General features: G+C 43.6%; 1 protein-coding gene across 3 annotated transcripts in view; it reads left to right on the forward strand.

Annotated features, from left to right (window-relative positions):
• LYPD6 (LY6/PLAUR domain containing 6) overlaps positions 1-27,492 on the forward strand; it is a 113,327-nt gene that overhangs the window by 34,630 nt on the left and 51,205 nt on the right. Inside the window, exon 1 of one of the 3 annotated variants that reach the window (XM_072960948.1) lies at positions 101-222. The exons of the other annotated variants lie outside the window; for them this stretch is intronic. The gene's annotated coding sequence lies outside the window, so the exon portion shown is untranslated. Of the gene's footprint in view, positions 1-100; positions 223-27,492 lie in introns of those variants that run through there. 3 annotated transcript variants of the gene reach the window in all.

The raw sequence follows: 27,492 nt of genomic DNA on the forward strand, positions 1-27,492 counted from the left end.
CAATGGGAATGCATGAGGTCACTTTGGTAGAAAGCTTAGAGTTGGGAGAAGAGATTCCAGGACTCTGCCCGGGGGAGTTGCCTCACTTAGCGGCCAGGTAGGGGAAGAGTCAGAAACCAAGGCTAAAAAGGCAGGCAAGAGAGGTAGTGGGCAGCGAGGGGACTGCGGTGTCATGGCAAGGGACGAGTGTTCCTAGGAGCGGGGAGCAGTCAGCGTGGTCGGGTAAGTTGAGGGCTGAAATCCTCGATTGGATCTGGCGGCCCGGAGGCTGTGGTCACATCAGCCAGACTGGTTTACACGGAGGTATGGTGGTAGCAGCCACCACAAAGACCTGTTTTTTCCGAGCAGGGTATTTATTGCTTTAGCTGTCTATTCAAAATAGCCATCATTTATGTAACATTTAATTGCATAACAACATTTAAATTAAAGTTTAATTCTAGAGCACAATGTAGAAGGATGAATTGGGGTCCCACTTTCTTAGTTGTTTCAGTCAAACAAATTAAATTTAGGGAATGCTGTGGGAAATGATTTTTAAGTCCATATATTTACTCAGTAAGATTTTTAAAGAGATCATTTCCATGGTCCATTCCTGGCCTCCACACGGAAATGAACTGCGTTGAGACTTGATTCATGTTGCTTTAAGGGACAAAGTCTTGTGTGAGCTTTCTTGGGAAATTTAGATCTCTCCAGCTGATATTGAGGCTAAGTATCCCTCTGGGCTAAATGACCAGCATCTCTTAAACCTATTACAGCTGTCCTGATAATGGAAAGAAACCAGGGCAGTCAGTACTTGTGCCACATTATTTCAAAAGTCACACATACTGTTCTGTTGAATTAAATACATAAGCTGTGAAAAAAGGGAGAAAAAGAGTCTCAAAATTGTGCTCAGGTCTTTAGTGCAGGAGGTATTTTGTGTAGATGATGCTTTGGCCAGTAGCATGGAAAAGTATAGAGACGTGTGACTCTTACATCCCGGAGGGTCGCGGTGACACCGGCCATGGACCTGATGTCCCACAGTCCTGGGGGCGAAGGCACCGATTTGAGTATTACCTAGAGCCCAGCAAACAGTGGATGCCTGAGGGATATTGAGTAATCTAACTCTGAATAGAAAACCTGCCCCTGACAATCTCCTTTCTCTTGCTTTCTTTCTGAGTCTCAGGCTCTTAAGAGAAATGATCTGTATTAAATTTCATATTCTTATTCCACTTATGGGGTTCTGCTGAGAATTGAAAGGTCAAAACTATAGTGAGGTTCTGTATATACTTATGTCAAGAGGGAGAGCCTTAATATCTGGCTTAATGGGAAGGTGGCACTTTTAGGCTCTTGTTATAGGCGGTTCATATTTTTAGGATGAAATTTGATTTTACAGCATAGTTGTATTTATAGAATATTATATATGTGTGTGTGTATTTTGTCTGTCTTCCCCACCCCCAACGCTGTTTTTACACCCATCTCCTTCCCGTACACACACATATACCATTTTCATTTTGGGGGCTCTTTCTCCCTCCACACCTGTTATTGCTCCCAAAACCACATGGGTTGGATGCAGAAACACCTCCCCCTCCCCTGACCCCTCCTGTGGGTAGTTGGAAAACTTTTTTGCTTTTGTTTTTTTCTGAATAGAAAAGGTTCTACTAACTTTAAGAAAAAAGGAAAATTGTATGTCTAATTACATGTTACGTAATTATATAAAAAGCTATATTTATATTTATTTTTTTCTTTTCTTTTTCACATGTGCTGGGATGACCAAGGAGAGAAAGTAGTGAGGAGCTTAATTGGTTCTGGAACTATGCCAGGGTTTCAGGGAAGGCTGGATGTCCAGCTTGGTCTGGGTGAACTTGAGTCTCCAAGGATCTAGAGAGACTCGGGGGAGTGTCTGTGACCCAGCGGAAGACCTGGTCACAGACCTCACGCTGCTTCACAGACCTCAGGGTTTACTCTGGGTTAGAATGCACACCTTAGAGGGAGGTGGGGTATGTGTGGATTTATTTCAGAGATGACCAAAACAGGGCTTGCCATCATTCCTTGAAGAACTAGTGTGAAGGAACTTAAGTAAGTACCAGACTACACTGTTCCAGGACTTGCTGAGGCTGAGTCACGGAGCTGTCAGAGGTAGACAGACGTGGGTGTGAGTGGAGAGAAACTTGAGGAAGAGGTTTCTCATCCTCTGAGGGCTGGTTGATGCTGAGAATGATGCCTGCTGGTTTTTAATCACATGCTAGAGACGTAGTCCTGCTCTCTGTCTTGCATGATGACAGTAAAGCCCAGAAAACTGTTATGTGTTCTCTGGCCCTAGGTTCCCACAGTCTCAAACGACATTGTGGATGCAGCTTTTCTGCAGAGAATCGGGAAAGTGGGGTTCTCCTGCTGTTCGCTCTTGGTGTCCTCTTGTTTTCTTGCCTTTCCACCATGCTTTCTTGCAAACTCTCTGCTCTAACTGATACCAAGACATTTGAAAGTCCCTCCCAGGTGCCAGACAGGGATCACTTTGTTATTATTATTGCTGTTGTTATTATTACTAGTTTTGCAGAGAGGGGAGGGATTGGGCTTGACAGATGGAAGGGGGGACTCCAACAAGAGTGAGGCTGGAGGCAGGGAAGTCCCAGGACTGAGATATGCGAGTTACACAGGACATTATTAATGAGAACAATGCCATAAATATGCAGAGCATACAGAACTGGGCTTCTGGTTCCAAAAACGCTCCCACTGCAAATCACAACTGCAGCGTTTTCTTAGCACACAAGCCAAGTGTTCTAGCCCAAGAGGAGGCAGCGGGGCTGGAGACAGTGAACACACCTAAGCAAACGTGGCCCCGGATGGAGCTGCACAAATAGAAAAGGGCTGCCTGCCGGCCTGGAAGCTGCCTTGGGGCTGAAACAACAGAAGCTGGGGTTGAACAGCGTGTGCCCGGGAAGTGTGGTTTGTCTTGGCTCTGTTTTGCAGGCCTTGGGAAAACAGCCCTACAGATCAGCTCTCCAGATTTGCAATTCAAAACCTGTACAAAAAAAAGAGCTCTCTCCAACTTGGCGATATCAAAGAGCTTTCTGGCCGCTAAATCACATTATGCAGTCTCTTTGTATGCCCCAAATTTCATCCCAATACCATTAATATTAATAGAGACTGGGGTCCGTCACCCACCCCACACGAACCTTTTTTCTTCATTGCCTCTGAACTCTTCTGCTTAGCAGGTAGGGCCCTTCTAATCTGGAAAACCCATAGAGAAACGTTTACAGGACAAAGGCTTGAGTCAGGTGAACCAGAACCCCCATCTGTAAAAGGCTACTGCTAATAACTACTTGGCAGGGATGTTATATGGATTAAATGCAATTAAGTGAATTATTTAAGTGTAATGTAAAAATGTACTCTCGTTATGTGCCTATATATGTGAAAGGTCTAATCATGATGTGATACTAGATACTCACTCTGTCTTCCCGCTGGCTTTGTATGCAGCGTCTCTTTGGGATAAGCAACTTAATCCAAGATCATACAGCTCAGGAGGAGTGGAACTGAGGTTTGCAATCCTTAGAACAGACAGCAGAGCCCCCGAGGAACCACTGCTAACATCCCCTCATTTGCAGTCTGATTTGGTAGATGCAGTAATGTCTAAATTCATCTGATTGAATGTAGAGAAGTCCAAAGCTTGTGTGTCCTTCTCCCTTGGTTTTATTTAAACTGTCCGTGGTACAGTATCCAAACACCACCTCCTTTGTCACACGGTGTCAGAAGATGGCATTAAATCAGACTTCTGCAGCATGTGGTTATGCATAGATGAGTCATCCACTATGGAAGCCCACCGTCTTACCTGGGTTTCTGATCACTGCTGCTAAGAAAATTGATGGCCCCTGGTTGAGAACTTTGTCTAACAAGAAGGCTGAAGAGTCTGTTCTGCTTTGACTTAGGCAAGTGATTTTTCTGTAGCAAAGTAGATGACTTATTTACTTTCGTTTCTTTCTCTTTTTTTGGGAAAATTTGCTGAACCATGCGGTTCCCTTGGGTCCGAGTACAAGGAAACTATGTAAGAATCTACCTACTTTGCTTAATGATCCGAGAAAACCACAATTGCTGAACAGGTCCCTGGGTTGCGTTGCACGCCGTGCACAGGAGCTGTTTTGTCAGACGTTAAGGGGATGCCTCTCCCAGACTTGGGCTCTAACCTTTGGAAGGCACAGTGGCTCTCCCAGTCCCAGCAAAAATGTGAATGTACAAAAGCAGAGCAAGGGAAACTAGGTTAGGGCCCCTCTGGTCCTTCCAGTGTTCCATCATCTTGGTTTGCTGGCTTTACCATTATTTTTGCCCTGGAGTCTCTTTGCCTCTGCGCTCACTCACCACACGTGCGCTACGTGTCTCCCAGGCCCCGGGCTCTGGGGATCCAGGAAGACACAGTTCATGTCAACATTTTGTCTCTTCTTTTTTCGGCGCTTTCTAAAGCTGGTGATGCCTGGTTGTACTCATGCTTGGGACTGAATCTCCTGGCTGTGTCTCATTCATAGTAAGAATCAAGGCAGCTTATGTGCTCAAACTTTTAATAATAGTGCTTGTCCTGTCATTTCATTTTAGTTCTCTTGTTTTTAGCAGCAATATTTTAACTTATTCTAATATTTACGAATTTACTGACAGATATTTTTTGAAGCCTATTGTCTGCAAAGTACGATATGGGTCCTGTTTCTGATGAGTGGTTATTTTGATTTTCACAGATCTTTAAAGTGAGCGTTTGTAGAAACTGAAAGGGAAGTTTTGCTCTCAGCAATCTGCCCTGCATTTAATGAACTGGCCGTCTTACTTTATCCCCTTCTAAGACCTAGCCCCTCAGCTCACCCTGACCAGCCCCACAGGGAGTCGTGCTGCGGTCTCCATCACTCAGACATGCTCTTTCTCCATTTACAGGGCACTGCTCCCGCAGCTTGGCATTGTTGTGTTGTCTTGCAATGTATGTCTTACTGCCCCATCTGGGAATCTCATGCCTCCACCTTTGTTTTCTCATAGTGTTTAGCAAAGTGTCTCGCAGAGAATATAACTACACAGAAAGTACAGGTTGCATGGATTTTTATAAGAGAATCATTTTTATAAGTGATTCTATTTGAGATACTGAGCATTAGCAAACATTTTTACGATCATCGTGGGCTATTTGAAGAAGATGCTCACTCACTGAATTGGCAGGAACCTGCTCTCTAAGGGACCCTCTGGCATTCTGTAAATCAGTTTTGGGTTGGGTTGAGCAGGGAGGAGGGTGTGCATCTGTGGGACTGGAGCTCCCCCAACGCGAGGGCAGAAGGGATGCCCTCAGGGAGTAAACTCAGATTGCAGCTGGTTTGTATCCAGTGAGTAGCTGTATGTGGGGAGCCAGTGGGAACTGGAGGACTCGAGCCCGAGAGGAAGAGGGAGGTGGATGGAGCAGAAACAGTCAGGGGACACCACGCCCTGTGTATCAGCATTCACCTTGGGCCTTTTGTACAAAACTGGTAAGCCACCAGCAGCCTGAGCTTTACAAACTGCCCACCTTAAATGTTTAATGGTAAAATTATGGGAATAAAAGATATCTTACCAAAGGTTGCCTCACGGAGTGGAGTAGACCTCCATCTAAAAACTGATATTTAAAAATCTCGGTAAGTCTACTATCAGGTTCAACCAAAATCAGCAGCAGGGGAGTTTATTCTCATGCTGTCATTAAGCTTATCTGTGCTTTGATCTGTTTCTCCTCTGTTTCACAAGAGGTCAGGAGCCCTGCCCTGAGCTGGGCCCTGTCCCTGTCGGCTGCTCCTTTAGGTTAAGGTGTGCCGTGGCCCTCCCATGGTCGGCTGTGCCTTTTAGAAAACAGGAAAGCCGTCTTCTTACCTACTGCAGTAAGGTTGTTGACTAGGAATCTGAAATCTTTTATGGCTAGTAGCTGTGATGTAATTCATTAATTTAGCAGGTATTTATCAAGCATGACTTAGTTAGTGCCAGGCGCTGTTCTAAGTGCCGGGTCTGCAGCGGGGAACAAGCAGACAGAATCCTTACCCTTGAGAAGCTTACATCTGTGGGCTGGGGGGAGACAGACAGTAAGCAAAATAAATCATTAAATGATATTGTGTGTTTGAAGGTGAAAAGTAAGTACTACAGAGAACTACCTCGAAATAAAGCAGAGAAAGGATGGGGAGAGATGTGCAGTTTTAAATAAGGTTAGGGAGGCTTCACCATAAATGTGGTTTTATATAGACTTGATGAAGGCGAGGAAGCAAACCATAGGGATCTCTGGGGAAAGAGCATTTCTGACAGAGGAAGGAGCAAGTGCAAATGCCCTGCGACAGGAGCTTGTTGGCTAGTTTCAAAAAGAGCAAACAATAGTGATCAGGTGAGAGTGGTAGGAGGTGAGATCTGAAAGATAATGGAGGCTGGATTAGATTGTGTCTTGGGGGCCTTTGTAATACCTCTGGATTTTACTGGAGTGAGAAAAAGTCACAGGAGGGTTCTAAGCAGAGGGGGGACATGAACTGATGTAACTTTTAAAGAATTACTGCCTGCTGTGCATGAGAAGAGACTATGGAGGGGTGAAGGGTGGAAGCAGGGACACCAGGTGGGAGTCTATAGGCTGTTGCAGAATTCCAGAGACGAGGTGATGGTGGCAGTGGAGTGGTGAGAAGAAGTCAGAATCTGGATATATGTTGACGATTTGCAGATGGATTAGGTGTAAGTACGAGACTAGAAGTGGAGTCAAGGATTTTGCACACATTTTGGCCTGAATGACTGGAGAGATAGCATTGTCACTCACTCAGGTTGGGCAACCCAAGAGTCTAGCAGGTGTCTAGAGACAGACCAGGAGTTCCGTGTTAGACATTTTAAGTTTTCTGTGTGCATTATACCTCCAGCAGGAAGTGTTGAGTAGACAGATAGTTGGATTCAGAAGAATGCAGCTCAGGGGAGAGATCCGGGCTGAAAAGACATAGTTTTGAGTCATGAGCATATAGATGGCATTTAAAGCCATCTGTCTGGAGGCGATCACCAAGGGATGAGGGAGGAGTAGAAAAGAGAGGAGGTTTAAGGGCTGACTTTGGGACACTCGTATCATGAATCTGGGACACGAGAGGGAATAGCAGTGGAACGTGAGGAGACGCAACCATTGAAAAGGAAGGAAAGCCAGGACACAGAGGTGTCCCAGCAGTCCAGTGAAGAAGTTATGAGGAAGAGTTGTGTCAGATGCTGAGAACAGGTCAAGTAAGACGATAATGACAATCTCCCATTGGACGCAGCACCTGGGGGTCATCGGTGGCGGTGATGAGAACTGTTTTGGTGGAATGCTGAGGCAAATGCTTGTTTGAGGGAGTCTGAAACAGAATGGAAGGAAAAGAACTGGAGACAGGTATACATGACTCTTGAAGAGTTTTGCTGCAAAGAAAAAGAAAAAATAATAGGTTCGTCATTCACAGGGCGACTGAAGTCAAGAGGGCTCTATTTTATTGTTTGTTTTGTTCTATATTATTGTTATGTTTTGTTCATTTTTGGTTTTAGATGGATAAAACAGCAGAAGGTTTGTTTGCTGCTGGGACTGATCTGGTGGAGAACACAAAATTAATAATATCCAGGGGAGAACTGCTAGAATGTTGTGGCTGAGTAGGTGGGAAGAGAGAGAGGATCTACTGGCGAGGGCGCCCTGTTTGAGGAATGTGGACAATTCATCCCTGGAGCAGGAGGAAGGCTGGCGTGTTTGGGCACAGATTCTGGCAGGTGGGTAGAGGTGGTGGTGAGAGCGTGGGGAGGCTCTTTTCTGATTTCTTCAGACTTCTCAGTGAAGTGAGAAAACAGGTCACCAACAGAGAGTAACGCTAGGGTACAGAATGGTAGAAGTTTGAAGAGAAGAAGAGAAGGGAGAACATTGTCATCCAGGAGAACGGGAGCATGCGTGGACTAAGGTCTGATACTGCAGGCTGTAATGCTGGTGGTGGTTTTTCTTATCAGTATCAGTGCACACTAGTCAGTGCTGTTCCACTTACCAAGTGTTTTCCCATATACAGATCATCCCAACAACCCGATGAAGTGATAGAGAGAGCTGGGTGTGCTAAAATCACACAGCTTAGTCAAAGAGTGGGACTCAAATCCAGGTCTCCTGAATTGCAGTCTAGAATTATTTTCTTCTCTTAAGTGTCTCTTTTTTTTTAAATTTTAAAACTTTTAGAATTGAAGTATAGTCAGTTACAATGTGTCCATTTCTGGTGTACAGCACAATGTCCCAGTCATGCATATATATACATATATTCATTTTCATATTCTTTTTCATTAAAAGTTATTATAAGATATTGAATATAGTTCCCTGTGCTATACAGAAGAAATTTGTTAATGAATGTTAATGAATGATGATTTCCAGGTATCAGTGTACTTCACAGGATCTATATTTATCCTTCTGTGTTTTATTGCTCTGAATAGTCCTACAGAGAAAAGATTAGATTCATTAGTCTTCGTCCGTTACTATTAAGGGTCGAGTTTCATCATCTTCATCCATAGTCCAGTGGGTAGTCCAGCAAGTTTAATGGTGAGAAAATCCTTGCAGAACTTAAAAATGAAATCTAGTGAATAGGAAAAACATAGCCTTGTTAATAGACATCTGTTTGCTTTCCGGGTCATATACATTTTTAGAAATACTTTTGTTAACATGGGAAGTTGTCATTTCCTTAAGTGCAAAGTATTGTTATAAATAGGAACGAGGTAGGATATCCTCCTCACTCTGCACACGTATCTCATACGATGCTAACAAGTAACGTTGGGGTAGAAGAGCTCTCATTTTCCCTTCGGGATGATGAGAGTTTCTAAGGCAGAACTGATTGTTTTCCTGTTGTATTAGAAGCGGTTTAGTCAATTTCGACATCTCCACCTCCTCAAAATGTCGACTCTTTAAAACAAACTCTTCAACATACTCCACCTTCTGAACGCTCGCTGGCTTCTGCTCACCTTGTTTTAGACCTGGGTCTGCGGCCCCAAATCATATTTGGGAAACTCACATTGGCATCAGTCAGCATCTCGGTTCGGTGTTAGTGACTATATCATAAATTACTGGAGTTTCTAAATCTTTCAACAGCTTGACTCAAGTCTCGTGAAAGATTTAGTTCGTGGCAGAACAGCTTACCTATGCGCAAATGGTAGTCAGGCATCAAAACTACGTCCTGAATTGAAATCATTTCAAAGTGTCTGCAGAAGGGCAGTGAATACTCGAATTGATAGCCTGTTACAATGCTGTTACTTCATCAATTTAAGAGAAAGTAATAAAAACATTGTGGCCTGACCTCTGGGATTCTTTCAGATAGAGTAGGTTTTCTTACGCTGTTAATACTTTACATACAGCTTTTGTCTGGATTCAGGGTAATAGGCTTTTAGTTAAAGAGAGTATTTTAGAGCCTAAAAAACTTTGACAATATTTGGTTTTTAAAGAAAACATTCTGATGAGTGCTTTTGGGGGTGTTTTATTGCGCTTAAAATAGAGAATATAAAATTGACTATTTTAACCATTTTAAAGTGTACAATTCAGCGACATGAATTATAGCTACAATGTTGTGTGCAGCCATTGCTCCTGCTCTACTACCAGGACTTTTTCATTACCCCAAGCCCAGTAAGTGTGTTTCAGATCACATGAAAATATTAAAGTTTTCTGTACCAGATGACTCCCCTTGAATAAGGCCTTAAACTTGACTAGGATGGTCATTGTGTTTGGGGTCAAAAATGCTCCAATATAAGTGCTCGTTTTGTAACATGCTCATTTCTTAGTGGCTTGGGCTTAACCACATCTTTGGCCTCATTGGTTATTGTTAAAATTCAGCTTTTCAGGTAAGACGATTGCTTGAAGGAGCCTTCCCTTAATCCTTTTATCCAGGTTCCACAAAATTAAACTCGACATCTGTTAGTTGAACATCAAAGAGATGTGACGATCATGTGTGTTGCCACATGTACAGTCCAGAGATGAAAGTCAGCTCAGTTTAAAGAGACCCCAAATAACAGATGACTAGAGGAAGCAGTACGTGGAAACCAGGATGAGAGAAACATTTATCTTTTTCAGACATTATAGGTCAAAGCCTTCCATGAACTGTGTAAATACCCTAGAAAGGAATCACTTTGGTAAATTGTAATGAACTGAATCTACTTTGAGCAAATTTATAACTTCAATTTAAACCACTGATGCACTTGTTTTTAGATAGCAGTGGTGGTGATTTCCTAGTAACTGATGATATAGCCAGTAAATAATAAAAGTGAGTTTTCTCGCTTACGGTGTGCTTACTATGACCCACACATCTTCCTCCACTTATTTAACAGATATTCATCCTTAAAGGATCCAAATTAAATGCTATTTCTTTTGTGAAGCCTTCCTCAAACCCCAGAGACAGCCACTGAATCTTCTTTATGGTCCAGTAGTGCTCTGCAAAAAATCCAGATTGCAGGAAAGTTCGCATTAAATTCTCACTTCCTCTTCTCCGTGAGCTGCTCGGGGATAGGGGCTATGTCTTGTTCCTCCTTGCATTCCCACCACAGTTCCTAGTGCACGATGGAAACCCATTAAGTATTTGTCGACAGGCTGAATCCAGTCGTGAACTAACCAATCTAAGCTTCCACACTGGAGTTTTCATTTTTTGATAGTGTTTCAATTTTGAGATGTATATGTTTTATTTACCAAAGCGACTGGCAAAATACATATAGGATCCAATTTTATGTGTTGACATAAAGTTGTGACATAAACTGAAAACAAAATATTCTAATCACAAACTCCTGGACATTTGCCTGTGGCCGTGGAAAACTCAAAGTGGCGTCCTCCATAGGAATTTTTGAATGACTGTGTTTGTTTGTCCTGAGAGTTGAGAAGGCTCCAGCCAGGGACGGATCTCCTCCAAGTCCACTGTGACCGAGTGACTCTCCATCATCTGCTTTGTCCCTGTGGAAAGGCCCAGCCCTGGTCCTGGTCACGGGCACCATCAGGGAAACATTCCACTTGGCTGGTGCTGGTCACAGCTGGGTGCCAGTGGTGGCCTTGCAGCTGGCACCGCAGAGGAAATTGCAGCACAAAGGGAACAGCCTGCCTTGAGGCGTCACCGTAGATCTCTGTGACCAGACAAGGGGGCTCCCTCCCTCCTCACGAGGCCCCGTCCAGGTGCAAATACAGAGACCCTGTACCTTCAAGTGGCTTCAGGGGACCCGTCCTCTCATTTTTCTCTCTCCCCTTTGCTTCTCTTTTGACCCCTCCTTTGCCTGAAGGCGAGCTCACCACATTCCAGGTGGCAGAGTGAAAATAAGTGAGGATGGGTGTTCGTGAGTGCCTGGTCACGTCCACTGTGAGTAAACTCGGCCGGCGGCCAACCTCAGCATTCAGAGCAGAAGCATCTGAAAGGCATGTTGCTTTCACTAAGCCCCCAGGAGGACAGGCCCAGCAGGGACATACGGATTTATCGGAGTTTAACAGTGTTAGTGAGGGATAAGCCCTGCAGTGCAGAAGAGAGCGGCAGTTTGGACAACTAGCAACAGCCGTCCTCTCCATCCTGCCTGCTGCTCAGGGCTGCCTGGGCGACCTTCTTGTTAAGAATTCAGGGACTTAACTGGTCTTCGCAGCCAGGCAGTTGGAGAAATTTATGTTCTTGGTACTAAAATGACCAGTGAATTCAGTGAAAACAATGAGACTAGTTCTATACAGATTGTGAAATTTTCCCTTTCCTGTGATTATCAGAGAAATCAAGTCTTATTTGTGCTCTTCCCAGAACGGAGGAGCTGGGGGAAAGGACTGATTTTTCTCCGGCACTTGGGAAAAAGTACACATATATACAGAGCGGGGTGGGGAGAGGGAGAGTGAGAACAGGAGAATCACCTGCTTTGGAGAGCCGGGTGGGGTTGGCTCCCTTTGCAGGCATCGGACTAAGGTTAGGGCAGCACTTGGGTCTAGAACGTGGCCACTGTTCCCCGGGCCACTATTTCCCTGGTGCGGCTACATGAGTCCATCTTGGCAAAAGATCAAGAATTTCCCCCCAAGCCTGTCATTAACCATTTTAATTGCCTATGTATTCCAAAATGAAAATGTCCTTAAAACCTAAGCCATCTATTTTAACCTTTTGAATCTTCTGTAAAAAGATAAGTAGCATGTGGGGGAAGTTCCCTCTTGAAGAATGAGGACAAACCTGAACAGAGTTATAATTATGAGGGGAGGAGAGTCTTCAGAACACTAATGGCAGGGTAGGAGGTTTTGTTTCCTATTGCACTTAGGTTTGGAATAGCTTTGTTTCTCTCCCAGCTGCCGAATAATTGCCCCCTCTTTGTAAGATGATTTTCAGATTTCTCATCTACTATGTGCTTTCAATTTTAATAACGTTTATTGATGTGGAGAGTCCAGACTTTCTGCTTCTTGCTGATCTCAGCCTCTTGCCTTCACCTGCTAGAAACTCTTCTCTCCAAAAGGAGCCCGATTGCCATACAGAGCCTTCAGGAAACAGCCAGGGTGGAAGCAAGTCCTTCCTTACCAGGCTCAGTGGTGGGACCGGAGTGCTTGCTTCCCTTGCTTGTAGACATATTCCCACCTGCTGAAAGGAAGGAGGTGGTTAGCGCAGACCGGCGCTGGCAGTGAGGGACACGCCTTCTCCCGTAGCAAAGAGCTATGACTCAGAACATAGACATTTTGAAATGACTCTGAAGACTAATGGGATCCCTGAAAAGGAGGGAAGGGCTGTGGGGCGCTCTGTAGTCAGCAGAGTCGGGTTTCTGGTAAACTGTCACCGACGACCCCTCTCTGAGTGGCAGCTTGCCGCTGTGTGCAGCCCTCACGCATGTGAGCTACCTGTTGAGTATGAACCATGAAATAAATGGAGAGCATAGGAAAGTGTGTTTTATTACGACTTGGACTGTCTTCCTGTCACCTTTCATGGAGTGTGCCAAATCGAGGCTCACCCACCAGCCGTCCGGCTTCCGGGGTGTGAAGACATAGCACTCTGCCCCCACCCCCGTCATAACCCCTCGACCTTGCGTCTCCTGGAAAGGCTCAGGACTGCAGTGATCATGGAGGAGACCACAGGGAGGAATCTCAGTGCACCCAGCGTGACAGCGACACTGTCCCTCCAGCAACATTGAGGTGACCTTCCAGAAAGCCAACTACCTCTTTAGTTTGAGAGGCTCCACTTTTGTATTAACTCTCAGTTCCTATAGGAACACCTGAACGAAATGTTTCTTCAAAATGAGTAGAATTAAGGGCAGATGTTGGGACTGAGTTTGGGTAGCAGGAGAGTGAAGAGAATGTTTCAATACTTCAAATTTGGTGAATTTACTCCTCCTCATACCTTTCTCTCAGGGCAAATCTTTTTCAGGAATTGAGGTCTTTGGTTGAGTTGCAGGTGGAAGGAAGCAAAATGGTATCTAATTCCATTTCCTTTCTCACCTTGCCCTTTATTCAAATCACGCTGACCAGTGGAAGGGCGTTTCATTGATTCCTTCTTTTATGTATGTAATCAATGTTCACATAAGATTTTCTGCAGGAAGGCGCTGTGTCAGATGTTGGTGCTGCAGAGGTGAATAGGAGAAGTGGGGCTGGAGGAGCTCCGGGGGGTGTGGAGGCAGGTGTACCGACAGCGGCCACAGCACCACACACTCTGAGAGTGGGGTTAAGAAAGCTGGAAAGAGGTGGGCCGCTCAGTGGGAAAGGGCTAGGGAAGAGTTCTCAAGGGGGACCTGCCTGCGCTGAGATAGAAGGATGATCATCCACTGGGCAGGTAATAAGGATGAGACACCACGGGCAAGAAGTGCTGGGGAGTTCTCTCATTGACTTTGGTTGACCATGTGCCCATTCCTGAACCAATCTTTGTAGCTAGGGAGATAGGTCTGGGTCAGATGTTACCCCCCTTTACAGATATTGGAGGAATTAAACCTGTAAGTCCCTAAACTACACCCCAGTGGACTTCCCACTTGGTACAGGGCCCTGGTAGCCACACACAGAAAAAAGGCAATGGGAAAGTAGAAAAATGTCTACATACCATATTCTCTACAGGACAGAGAATGGATGGAGGGGGAAACGGGGAAAAGAGTAACATTGAAATACTCTCTTCTAAATGTTCCAAAATAATGACTTCACTTTTATTTAAATAATTATATATGTTGAATTACCTTTCTCTCACCTAATTTTTTCCCCCAAAGCTGATGTACGAAGATAAAGAGGATTAAAAGTTTAAGTGAATGTCCATGGAAATAGACAATGGGGTAAATTGATACCAAGCTCTAGGGTTAACCTGGCACAGCCTCCCTAAGTGTTCATTTCACATGAATTCAGAAAACACATTGCTTTATGTGAAAACAGATGAATTTATTATGGAGTACAAGGCAATCAATGCTTAAAAAAGATAAAACATGAGGCATCAAGGAAATTTCTGCTTCCTCTTTTGAGCTGGATCTCAACCCCACCTCCCCACCCCGTAGGCACTTCCCCTGCTCTACCACTGGGGCTGGTTAAGAGGAGAAGGTTGAGAAGTACTGGGCTCCGTCTCCCTGAACTAAGGAAAATTACCCTCAGTGAAGTTCTCATGTAAAAATGACATGTCAGGGAAACATCTGGGAATTGGTTGGGAATTGGTTCTGCCCGTGGAATATTCACAACTCAACGGCAGGGGTGAAGAGGTCTGGCTGGGTAATCAGGGGTATGATTCCAGGGAGAGAGAAGGAGTCATGTAATTATTGCCTGACTGCTTGGGGGTTTTTTTCTTTTTTCTTTTTTAATATATATAAAATGACTAGCTACATTTGGAATCTGTTCTTCACATACAGTTGTCACTCTGTATCCACAGGGGGATTGGATCCAGGACCCCCACAGACACCAAAATCTGCAGATCCTCAAGTCCCTTATACGAAGTGTCGTTGTACAGTCAGCCCTCAGTATCCATAGACGCAGAACTTGTCTTAGCTTCCCTGAAGTCAAATACCTTTTTTCCTGCACTGTGTTGTCATTTTATGAGCCACTCAACTAAACCTGTTTTCAATAACATTCAAGTTAATGGTTCTATGACTTACATTAAAAGGAAGATTAAAAGCTCTCAACAGTCTGGTGTACTTAAATTAACCCTTCCTAATGGTAGGTCCATTAGCTTTCTTCTTCCCTGGAGGGACTGGGAAAGTTCCAGAAAGTTCCTTGCCCAACAGAACGGGTTAGTACTATATTGCACCATTTCTTAAGTTTTACAGTGGACTTGGTCAAATCAGGTTACAGCATGGGACTTAAAAGTCAGTTATACCATGGTTCAGGGGGAGGGGAGAGTGGCTGGGAGGCAAAAAATACCCTACGCCTTAGCTTCTAAAGACTTATGAAATTATAGTTGCTTTTGACATTTGATTGATCACTTTTCTTAATTTCCATTCTGATAACAACCTCCCTAACCTTTTCCTAGGTGGCTCTTTCATGGCAGAAACACTGTCCTGTGTATGCCGGAGAGAGATGGAGCCAGTTATATGGGTGGGGGACGAGAGGGTAGCCCCATCTCTTTAAATTGATTTGCTAATGTTTTCCTGGGTTTACAGAAATCAGGACACCTGAAGAAGTTAAAATTTTAAGCCATAAAAATGTTACCGTCACAGCGAGGCAGAGACCTGGCTGCGGAGATAATGACCGAGTTAGGCATTTAGAGGAAAAGGACTAAATTAGAGAAGTATGAAAATTAGAAGCAGAGAAGCCAAATGGCCCCATGCATTAATGGCTGGCCCGAGGGAACATCCGTGCTCACCTGCTTCTGGCCTTACAAGCTGAATCCAGGCACACTGTCATCACAATGGCTGCACTTGAATAGCAGGAAGGTCACCTAGATTAAGAGTTTTGAGCTGTTACTGCAATGGGGCTTCAGTATGGTGTCTTTATTTTTGGTCTGTAAAGTCTTTTGTTCAAGGCAAAGTTGATCTCTCCCTGTGCCGGGCCTTGCGTGGAGGTGGACCAGCTTCATGTTTCCAGTTAGTCCCTCCTCCTGCTCCCCACGGCCTCTGCTTCCCGTGAGCACAGGAGCCCCAAGCCCTCTCTCTTTGAGGCTGTGGTGCAGGGGTGCACCCCCTGGACTGAGGCATTTGGGTGGCTAGCGCAGTGGTCGCTCTCTTGGGATCACGCTAGCAGACCCCTGCCCATCCCTGGCTCTTGACTGTTCAGCATCGCACCTCCTAGCATTGTTACCGAATGGAGAAACATACGTGTAAACACTGGGAAGCATTATAACTTGTTAACTAAGTGCAGTTGATTATTATAATTATTTTGCTTTGAATTCCTTGTGAGGAGATTTGCCGTTCAGGTAGTTCACTCATATTTTGGACCTTGACTAATTTTCAAAATGCTCTATACTGAGGATCTGAAAGAGGCCACAGCCAATTTTGAAAACCTTTAGCCTCGTAGCTCTGCTGTGCAGTCTGCTTGCTGGCCCCTTACTCTCAGCACCGTCTTACTTCATCCCTCCTGAAGTAATCTCTTGTCCCTCGCGGGAGACCTGCCCACAGGTCGGAGCTGCGAGGCTCCGTGCTGGCTGCTTCTGGCTGGGTTAGGACGTTTCGGGAGAGCCCTCCCTTGTCTTCTGTTCCTGTCTGCTGCTCACTCAGCCATCGCTTCCTGTGCTTCCATTTCATTGCAGATTTTCCCGTTGGCTTAGTGGCTCTCCGCTCTACTTAGAGACAGCCTACTTTTTTTGACTTTCTGGAAAATTCCTTGGGACGTTGCTACTTGGAATTGATGCCGCATTGCCCACCCCCCTCAGCCGTGCAGGCCCTGTCCTTCCTTCTTGAACCCAGACATCGGGGTACATACCCTAGTTTATGTTTTAAATCTCAGGATGTGAGGTCTTGTGACGGCCCATGCTGTCTTCTCCGCACTGTGGATCATTGACGTCCAGCACAAAGTATGACAGTCCGTTAAGTCAGTAGACAGTAATTAAATGGAAGAATTGCTAGATGTGGTTAATAGATGGTGAACAGGTTGTGACATGATGTAGTGATATAACTGGATTTGTGTTTATACGTGGACTCTTGTTTGGAGATACTCATTGATAATAGCGGTCTTTGCTGAGCACATGCACTGTGTTGGACAATGCTCCAGCTGCTCCATGTGCATTTCCTCTGACGTTCACAACAAGCCTGCATGGTGAGCATCACTATCACCATTTTGCAAATGAACGAATTGTGACCTTTGGCCAAGGTCACAAGGCCAAGTGGCAGAATCAGCATCATTGTTACAGGCGTGTCGGACTTCAGAGCCAAAGCTTTCCATTACGCCAGGCTGCTATGCATTTACCAAGACGAATCCTGGAGTGATCATTAGCCACTCTCAGCAGGAGAAAACATTTTCCAGCATTCTCTTCAACATGACAACGTATGTGTTCATTGAATGAATGATTGATTAATTCTTGCTATGTGCCAGGTACTGAACTGGACTTGGGAGTTTTAAAGGTGAATAAAACTCAGTACTTGCCCCTAAGATTTTCACAGTCTACTAGGGGAACCTCTTGTTCAGTGTCACTGAATGAGTGTCTGATGTCTGGCATAGAAAGTCCTGAAAACTATCGTTGAGCTTTCTCTTATTTCATCCCTTTTTTTTTTTTCCTGCTTATGGAGAAAAGTACTTGTTCTAAAGCTGCTTAACTTAAGGGATGGCGTAGACTATTCTAAATCCTTGTAAGTTTTTTAAAAAATTGTATTTTTTTACTGGAGCCGTTACTGGCTTTCTGCATTGAAGTCAGATTCCACAAAAGCAGCTAAGTGTGATTACGTTTCACATTTATATGGCCCCTTACAACCTATATGATGCTTTCCAGGTACATTATTTAATTTGATCCTTATATGGGCAGATATCTGATCCCTGTTTCACAGACGTGACTCTCAGAGGCCACTCAAGAGCATGTGATGGGCTGGCTGTGACCCAGTGTTTTCTGCCCATGACACATCACCTTCTCAGTGGGAGGGAGAGCTGTTGTTGGTATTCTAGAAGCTTTCTGAGAGATGAGAAGGTATATCGAACAGAAGGAAATGTGATTATAAATATCCTGACTGGTTTGTGGGGAAGTTGAGAATCAGGGATGTGCCTTCAGCAGGACACCTGGAGTCAAGGAACTGAGCAGAGGGAGACTGCAGAAGGAGGGTGTCCGCTCAGGCTGCCATGACACTGCTCCACACACTGGGGAGCTTAGACAAAAGACATTTATTTCTCCAAGTTCCTGAGGCCAGGAAGTCCACAATCAAGATGCTAGCTGATTCGGTTCCTGGTGAGGGCCCTTTTCCTCACTTGGAGGCGGCCACCTTCTTTGCGTGTCCTCACATAGCAGAGAGAGGACGGCAGGCTCGGTGGTGTCCCTTATAAGGACACTAATCCCGTCAGAGGGCTCCACCCTCAGGACCACATCTAAACCTGATCACCTCCCCAAGGCTGCATCTCCAAACACCATCACACTGAGGGGTGTGGCTTCAGCATATGAATTTGGGGAGCACTGCTCAGTGCATTGCAGCGTGTGTGGTGGCAGAAAGGTAAAGCTTAGGGAGGAAGAGCTCACCCTAGGCCAGTCAGGGCGTAGTGTGTGTGTGTGAGTGTGAGCCTAAAAGGCACAGCCAGCGTGGCTGTAGAAAACTTCTCCCTGGGCATTTGGACCGAAAGTGAGAGGAGGGTGGGATTTGTGAATCCTCGGCATACTTCAGCCTTTCTCTCAACATCTCACAAGTTCACACAGTGATTGTCAACCCCCTCAAGAAAAGGGAACTGTGACTGCATCGTAGTGAGTGTTATCCCCATTTATAGAAGCAGGATGCTGCCATGAAGAGGCCTTAAGTCATTTCTTTGAGGCTACCAAAAAGGTTTTTAATATGTATCCTTTTGAAACCCTTCAGGTCCAAATCTCACCCCCCCCCCCGGGAAAGCTTCCTGTCAATTGAAAGGGTATGCTTTACGTGGGACCCCACTAGAAAAACAGTCTTTGCACATTGGCTCAGGTGTGTGATGGAAAGTGTGTGTCCTGGGTTCTTTGATATATTCACCTGATTCAGCTAGAGGCCCACAGACGTCTTTTCTAACTTCCAGCGTTAGGATGCTTCAGTGATAACTACAAAAGCCCCTTTTCATGGTAATTGTAATCAGAGTTCTGAATACATTTATCCATCTATAGCGTTTCAGCTTTATACTTAAAATAGATGCCATTAGAAGTATTTTGAGGGCCAATTTGGAGAGCTTCCATTGAAAACCCATTCTTGTGTTTCCAGCATTTTCAGCAGTAGAACAAGTGAAGTCGATCTGGTCATAAATGCCTACAGTGGCTGGACGAAGTCGAAGCTCTTTGTGTGAAGACAGGGCTATTTCCTCCTCGCAGCTACAGAAGCATACATGTTCAAACTAAATAACCGCAGACTTGCTCTATGGGGATATTGGAAGGGACTAACTAACCAGTTTACGAAGCATGAAGGCCATTGGGTTTGAGGGCAGAGGGGATGGAGGATGGGCAGGGCAGCCTCACCAGGAAGAGGCTGAGACTGGTGTGTCCGGGTCCCACTGTGCGGGCAGCTGGCAGGCTGTAGACCCAGCGTGAGGGACCTGCCTTTTTTGGACACGGCATTACTTAAACATCAGAGGGTATTATGCACACATCTGAGGAAGATTAAGGGATCTGGATTGCAGTGTACCGTGAGAGAAGATGAGATTAGGTTTCCCCAGCTAGAAAGAATGGTTACATTTTGGAAAGTATTTTAACCTCAGGGATTTGGAAGTTCTCCTGGAATCTATTACCATCTATTAGCTCCTGGGGCTTTGAAGCGCAGCCTGCTAAAGGTATGGCAGTAGCAGCGTGATTTGCTTTCCTCGTGGTGGGCTTGAATACCAAGGTGCCAGACGAGACTGGAAAGGCTTCTCCAGACCCCGTGACGGAGGTGGGGCGATATTACACCGAGCCTGCCTACAGATCCGGTGACGGGACAGTGAGGAATAAAAAGTGTGTAATCAGCTTACGCTGTCATGTTTCGATCAGGATGACAGGAGTACTTAAGACCTTCTCTGGAAAGGCAGAAGCCAGTGTTTTTGCTTCAACTCTTAATTCCCAGGGACGCCATCTCTTCGCAGTGTACAGTGTGTGGAGGGAAGGAGCCGGTGTTCCTTTTCCTCTACATGGAGGTGCTTTTACAGCCATTAGTGATTCTGTGAACCTCCCTTCACGCTGGGTCCCTGCGGTCATCCTTTTCTACAACTAGACAGGGTGACCTCTGAACTTCCGGAAGTTTTAAAAGGTTTACACAGTTTGTAAAGAAGTATTAGCACACACACACATATATGTACACAGGTAACCTCTGAGCCTCCAGAAATTATGGTAATAGCAGCGATGGTTATTCCGTGTGTCAGGGTTGTGCCGTGGGCTTTCACTCTCCGCCTTATTTAAACTTCAAAAAATAGATCATAAAGACCCTCTGAGTCTGCATTCACTTAAAATATAGTATTTTAAAGCCAAATTTATAGCCATATGTTTGCATTTCATAATTTTAAGCCCTTTATTGATAACGAAGTTTATTTTTTTCCTCATTACATAAAGTAAAAATCATCCGAAATTCATGCCTCCGTGAGGACCACACATAACATTTTAGTGCCCATCCTTTCACCTCACCCTTTTTCTCCCTCTCTCTCCCAAACACACTGGCGTGTACATATGTGTGTGTGCATTCTTCACAAATTAGATGCCATGACACATTCTGTATTTATAATGGAAGGAAACCTTTTAAACATTACATGGTTTGTTCCTTCCCTTCCTTCATCTCCAGGAATTCCCAGCTCCACCGTCAAGCAGTGTTGAACAACCTAGTCTATACATCTCCACATTTCTCTCCCTGTGTGATGTAACCGTCTACAAGCATATATATTTATGCTTTGTCCTGTTCAAAGAGGCATCCTGCAAAGCAGTGTTGGTCCTGTGCTCAGGATCCATGATCCACAGTTCTAAACAGTAGACAAGACATTCCAAAACAGGTGAATTATGGGAACGTATCTCCTCTGAATCTTCCCTTTCTTGCTGAGCAGTGCGTCACGGACTTCCCTTCTTGAGATGGCATACAGCTGACTCACTCTCTTCAGAGGCTTCCTAATAGGATGTGGGGGCCCCATATATTCCTTTTTTTCCATATGCATAGTTGGTTGCCCACACGCCGTTTTTATCAATGAGCTGTTCTCTCCACAGTGGGTCGCACTGTTATTCACGTTGTCTTGTAGAGGCTTCTCTTCCAAGAATATTGCCAGTGATCACATGCGGTTTACTCCAGACATGATACTGAGCTGCATTTCTGGGCTCTTCAGTCTGTTCTGTCATTTATTCTCATGCCAGGTTTGATTCTAATGGATTTACGTCTGGTATGGCCCTCCCTCTCGTTATTCTTTTTAAAAAATTTCTTGCCAATTTTTGGACATTTAATCTTGCTGAAACCATTATTATATCCACTTTAAAAACTGGGGATTCTAATTGGCATTGCATTAAATTTACATATGAAATTTGAGTTTATAGGTTCATTTCTAGTTTTTCTTTTCATTTTAATACTATTTTTTTTTAATTTCCATTGCAAAGCTCTAAACTTTTCCAGCCACCTGAACAAACTCCTTCATCGATTCTAGTAGTTTTCATTTTTAAACTGGAGTTGGAATTTCTAGGTATATAAACATATCATTAGCAAAAAGAGAGGAACTTATCTCCTTATTTATTTATATGAACTATTTTCTTGTCATCAGTTCACTGTTGAATTGTAATAATAGCATCCCATCTTATTCCTGGCATTGGAATGATGTTTGCAACTGATTTTCAATAAATGGGTATTTTCACCGTCAAGAGGTTTCTTTCTATTTATATTTTACTTGGAGTTTTCTTTCAATTACTGTTGAATTTTACCAAATTTTTTTTAGAACCTATTGATACAACCAATCACTTTTCCTCCGTGCATTTGTTGCTGTCATCAATGATGTTCTTGGATTTGCTGGTGTGAAAGCTTGACCATTGGCAATATTCATTCATCTCCTTTAGGTTTACTTGCTAATATTTTATTTAGTATTTTTGCAAATATTTACAAGTGGGATTACTCCGTAGTTTCCTTTTATTGTATTACTTTTATCAGTTTTCGTTTTAAGACTAAACCAGTTTTATAAAATGGATTTAGGTGCTTTCTCTATGTTTCTATAGTCTTGAATAATTTAAATAACATATTTCTATTCTTTATAAGTTATATGGAATGCACTGTAAAATCATGTTTCTTCTCTCTTTTTAATGGTAGAAATTTAACCACTCTCCCAGTCTCTCCAACGGTAATTGGTCTATTTGATTTTCTATGTGAGTCAGTTTTATTAATTTATACCTTGCAATAATTCATACCAAGAACTTTAGACTATGTTCACTTCTCTCTCTTCCTTCTGCCTCCAGCCTTGCTCCTCCTTAACTCCTATGCTTTCTTTCTTTCTTGACAGTTACTCTAGTGTCACAGTTTGTCTCTTATTTTGAAAATCTTTAACATTTAATTTACATGCTCTCAGTCATGATATCCATAGTATCTTAGATTTCACAATGTATTTGCAAATATACTTCTTACTACTGTTTTTTCTCCTTTCCCATTTCCTCTACCTTGAGGTCTCTTCTCTGGTGCATTTTTGTTACATTAGAGTCTTTCTCAATAGTTTTTACATATGAAGACTGAGGTTTATTTATTTTGAATCACTGCATTTCTTTAAAGACCTTCTTGTTTGCTGTAAAACCTGGGGAAAGTTACTTAATTTCTCTGGGCCTCATCTCCTTACGTGTGAAATGGCGATACTAATAATAGTTACCTTATACAGATGTGAAGATTAAATGAGTTGGTATAAGCCTTCTGGCTATCTATTGCTATATAATGAACTACCCCAAAACAGCAGTGTAGACAGCAATTTGTCATTATCTCTCGTGGTTCTCTGGGTTGGTTGGGCTTAGCGGGGCAATTCTTATTTTGAGGGCTCTCATGCAGTCAGGCTCTAGCGGTAGAGGCTAGAATTGTCTGAAGGATCAGCCAGGCTGGATGTCCAAGATGGCTCTTTCACTCATGTCTCAGTTTCCCTCATATAACCTCTCTCTGTCAGAGGAGCCTGGATTCCTTACAGGGGAACTCAGGGCTCCTAGACACAGAAAGCTAACAGTCTTCATAATGGCTTGGCTTAGAACTGGTACAGTGACACTTCTACCAGATTCTATGAGATGGGAGACTAGACTCCACCTTGGGTTGGAGGAGTAGCTTGAATTGAGAGGGAGGGAAGGAATTAATGGCAGCTACTTATGCAGACAAACTATGACAATAAATTAAATGCTTACAGCTGAACCTGTCACTGAATAAATGCTACGTAAGTATTAAGGATACTATTGTTGTTATTATTAAATTGCCTTCAGTATTTCTTTTTACTATGAGAGTTGAATATTTTGTCTGGGTAAAAAATTCTGGGAATGTGATTCTTTTTTCTCAACAGTGTGCTGATGAAGTCTGATATGAGTCTGATTCTTTTTCTTTTATAGGTGATTTGTTTCTGTCTAGAAGCTTTTGAGATTTTTCATTAAAATCAGAAATAAGAAAGCTGTTACCACATTTTAACAGACTTTTAGACGTTCTAGAAAATACAAGACAAGAAAAGAAAGGAGTAATTGAAGAAGAGAAGATAAAATTTCCTCTTTGAGCTCATGATTATTTTTGAAAACCCAGGAGACTCTATTAAGGGAAAAAAAAGCTAACTAAAATTAAGAAGGGAATATGATGAGTTATTACAAGATAAATGCATAAAAACAATAACTTTATCCTAGCAAGTATGAGTTTGCTTTGATATGTATCTTTTAAAATCATTTTAAACTTAGAACTGGGCAGGCTCTTTCAACCTGCCAACTGAAGTTTTTTTTTTCTTTGCAAAATAGGGAAATTTTCTCCCATTATTTCTTCAGTTTTTGTCTCTCCTTCACCTGCTCCTTTTTCTGCATGTTCTTGTTATTTGTAACTGTGTTATGTCAACTGCCTTTTCTTGGGAAAATATGCCCTTTTATCATAAGGTTTTAATTTTCCTATTTTGGATGATGGGGATGGCAGAAGGTAGCTGTGTGTGTGTGTGTGTGTGTGTGTGTATGTGTGTGTGCGTGTTGGTTTTGTTTTGTTTTACAGCTGCTCTGAAAGTGCTTCTATTGGGGGCTGCTTTTTTTTCTTATCAGAACACTCTCTTTTGCTACCAAGAAGGCTAAGGATGAAGTGGGGGGAGTGCAGAGAGGTTTTCCCGGGGATCTCAACAGAAGACAGATTGCCAGCCAACTGGACTCACCCAAAGTTCATGGAGTTGTTGCTATTCAGAATGTCCCAATAGCTTGGCCTGAACTCCGAGGGTAAATAAAGCAATGAGTAAGCCATGCAAACCAAGGTAAGGGGACTGACCCAGCCATCCCAGAATAATAAGCAGAAGATAAATGATGCTGGTCAAATAGAATGGATGGAGGAGAAAGATGATAATTAAAAAGAAAAAGGTATAAAGTAATCCCATTGCACAAGAAGTTTTCTAGAATTGAAACAAAATGAAATGAAACATTCAGTAGATGGCAAAGATACCTAAGAAATTGCTGACAGTGATTGCTTCCGGAGAGGAGCAAATGGGAGGCTGGCGGACGAGGGTGAGAAGATGGCTTCCTTTTCATTGACTTGTATCCCTATGTCAAAGTGACACCTCACATATGGATACAGTTATGCAGTTGAATGGGGAATTGAATGGGCTTTGAAAAAACACAGTGGTGTTAGGATAGGGTGTAAATTTTCTGTTTCTGAATTATAGGAGAATATAACCTCTAATTTGGAAGGAAAAATGCGTCTTCATTTTCATCATCTTTTAATGAAACCACAAGAGTATTAGTGGTACCTGTGACTTTGTCATCAATAGGTAAATCAAAACTATATTTATATAACATTAGAATTGCTGCAGACATCCTGAAATATCATTTATGCTCATCATTGCTTGAAATTATATTGTTGTTCATATCACAATGAGAGCTTGACATTTAATGTCATAATAAAGAAGCATGTATATTGCTATATCATGAGTTCGTATACCTTAGTATTTTGATACTGGCATTTAAATATAATTGTAATCCTATGTATTTCACTTTATGCATTTAAAAATACTGGTTTGGGAAAGGGTCCACACATTTCACTAGCTTACTGAAGGGATCCTTTCCCCAAAAGGTCAAGAACTTCCGGGCTATGGGGGCCGCTGGGGTGAACTACTGGCCTAGAAGGGCAAGTGGAAAAATAGTTGAAAATGCAGAGCAAAAATAAGTAAGTAAAAGGTCGGAATCATTAGAGGGACATTAGGAGGCTTGGAGGACAGCCTCACACTTCCAGAATAGGCTGAATAGAATCCTTCATCATAGGAGGGCAAATCTTCCCAATAAAGGGTAGCTGGGAACATTATGTCTGTTTTGGCTTTTGTCGTTGCCTTATTTGTATGTCTTTTTAAAGAAGAAAACAACGTTGGCAAAGCTTTTTTGGTTTGTTTTCGAATTGATTTTACTGCTCCACAAAATCACCGTCTCAGAATCACCCGTGCAGGTCAAACCCCTCATTCTGCCGGTGGAGAAGGCCGTGTGATTGTCCGAGGGGCAGGAGCCGGGAATGGAGCACCCAGCCCCAGGGCTGCAGGTCGTCCAGCCCTCCGCAGCCGAAGAGGGCGCGGGGAGCGCGGTGGGGAGCCGCAGGGCATCGCCCGATGCGTTCACACCTGAAGGAGCATTTGGTGATGGCGATCCGTCCCCTTCAGGCTGTGTAACCACCCGCAAGGTGGACCGGCTCTTGACATCCTTACTGGCGTTAGCAATAGAAACAGGTTTTTAAAACTCTTGCACGGTTTCCTGATGGTTGTAGGTCTCGTGGCTGTTTGCCTGCTTAGAGAGCAGAGAGCAGCATCAGTGCTTGACACTAGTGATGGTGTGGAAGGAAACAACAGAGGGCAGAGTGTGCGTGTGCGCGGCGCGTGAGTGTGCTTGAGAGAGGGGGGTGGATCATAATTCTTTTTCTGAAGGATGAGAGAGGAACTAATCTTGTTTGAACCCTGAGATTCTATACTCATGTGAACTTTTTGGAGAAAACTACAAATGTTACTGGCCATTGTAATCTTGTTATTTTATTAGCTCCCCTCCGCCTCCAAGATTTACTATAAAGCTACGGTAACCAAGACAGATTAAGTGTCATATATAAACTTTCTGGTAATACAGTTGTTAATAGTGTTTGCTACTTAATTATAACAGCATTCAGGTGTCAGGGCGTCCTTCATTTCATGTTTTGATTAAAGTGAAGGGTTGAGAGTTTGCTTTTGAATGTTGCCATTTGCTCTAAGATTTGGAGTTTTCCCCAGAATATGCAAACAAATAAAATAAATAAATAGTAATGCATAATAGCACTGTCTCCATGTATGAGATGGATTTCCGTTTGCATATATCTGGGTGCATCCTCACTCCAGGACCTTAACTCAAACAGGATTTACTCTTCTAAGTAACAGGGAGACTGGAAGTAGGCAGTCCAGGGCAGATGTGACAGTTCCCAGAGACCAGTCTTGTTCCATCTTTCCAATTCTTACACTCCCCAGAATGACAGCTTCACCTCTGGGCTTCTCTTATGTGTTTCAGGCAGCAAGAAGGGTGTAGAGCAAAGAAACAAAAGCAAAAGCCAAATGTGAGCCAGTGCCATTCTGGAAACCCTACCGTGGCTTCCACTTACATCTCATTAGGCAGGAATGTGTCACTAGGCCACCCTAGCTGTAGGGGATTCTGGGAAATGTATTTTGAGTCAAGCTAGATGCCACTCTGAACAAAATTGAATTTCTATTTGTAACACAGAAGGAGTGATTGGATTTTGGATATGCAACCGGAAGCTTAGCCCAGGATCCTTCACCAAGCCCCCTCTGTCTTCATTCCAGCTGTTTCCTGCTCATCTCTCAGGGCTCTGTGTGTGCCTCCTCCTCCAGGAAGCCCCCTGGGAGCCCCAGGAGGGGCGAGGTGACCATTGTTTGAGTGTTGATGACACCCTTTAGCCATACAGTTAAGATAACACCTAACTTACCCATCTCATCTGGAACAATCTATTTTAGATAAGTGCCTCTTCATTACACATCAGAGTAGGGTTTGCATCCCAACCTTTACCCCCAGCTCCTAAAACAGTACTTGGCACACAGTAGGTGCTTAGTTAAAGTTTGTTGAACTGAACTGTTGGAAACAAGTTAAACTAACTGAAATTCAGGGATCTCAGAGTATTTATAGCTTTTTAAAAATTATTTTTTACTTTTCTCTTTTTTGAAGTACAACGTATACATTTATAAATGTCAGTTGGGGATGTTTTTAACCTTGTGAAGCATACAGGTCATTGATGCCAGTGTATGTGTGTGTGTGTGTGTGCGCGCGTGCACGCGTGATCTGTATGTGGGTGCAGTTGTTAAATACACCAACAGTTTCCCACGGCACCACGTGCTTTGATAACTGTGGACGAAGCATGGGTTAGAGGTGGTGGTCTCAGACAGGATTC

This window comes from Vicugna pacos, chromosome 5, assembly GCF_048564905.1.
Source record: "Vicugna pacos chromosome 5, VicPac4, whole genome shotgun sequence".
In the NCBI taxonomy this organism is placed as follows: Eukaryota; Metazoa; Chordata; class Mammalia; order Artiodactyla; family Camelidae; genus Vicugna; species Vicugna pacos.